This window comes from Etheostoma spectabile, chromosome 5 (genome assembly GCF_008692095.1).
Source record: "Etheostoma spectabile isolate EspeVRDwgs_2016 chromosome 5, UIUC_Espe_1.0, whole genome shotgun sequence".
Lineage (NCBI taxonomy): Eukaryota > Metazoa > Chordata > Actinopteri > Perciformes > Percidae > Etheostoma > Etheostoma spectabile.
Genome location: NC_045737.1, coordinates 12,952,571 through 12,953,109, shown reverse-complemented (window position 1 = coordinate 12,953,109; position 539 = coordinate 12,952,571). Strand labels below are relative to the sequence as shown.

Here is a 539-nt window from a genome sequence, read left to right as displayed (position 1 = left end):
ATTACAACATTTAAATTCTTGTTATTTATTTAAACATTTTAATGCACATCCAGTTTAACAATGACACAAATGTAAAGGTTCATTTTTATGCAGCTAGTGTTCATTTCTCTTAAAAACATACCAATATCTTGCACAGTACTTTCCACTATTACTTTTTGCACTTTACATCCCGCTCCATGTGTACTTGTCTTGATATTGTCTTAATTGTATTTTTGTATAATATGTCGAGATGTGCCTATATGTATATTGTTGCCTCTTTTGTACAGTATGTGTCAATATTACCTTTTGTCTATGTTTATTACTTCATGTCTATTTGTTGAATGTATAGAGAGTTAACACCTACCAAAGTCAAATTCCTTGTGTATGTAAGTATACTTGGCCAATGAATCTGATTCTGATTCTGAACACTTGTTGCACAGTAGAAAATCTACATCTCAATTTGAGATTGTCGAGAAAGGTCATTGTTAACAAATAAATCTAGTTCCCATTAATCTTGATTAAAGGTCATTTGCAGTACTTAAAATGGTCCATCCTAAAGG

At 31.0% G+C, this 539-nt stretch overlaps 1 protein-coding gene across 3 annotated transcripts in view; it reads right to left on the bottom strand.

The window, feature by feature from the left end:
- Window positions 1-539, bottom strand: part of LOC116689055 (ecto-ADP-ribosyltransferase 5) — a 4,489-nt gene that overhangs the window by 2,830 nt on the left and 1,120 nt on the right. For 2 of the 3 annotated variants that reach the window (XM_032515376.1, XM_032515378.1), the window contains exon 2: window positions 314-539. This exon is cut by the window's right edge. The exons of the other annotated variant lie outside the window; for it this stretch is intronic. The gene's annotated coding sequence lies outside the window, so the exon portion shown is untranslated. Of the gene's footprint in view, window positions 1-313 lie in introns of those variants that run through there. 3 annotated transcript variants of the gene reach the window in all.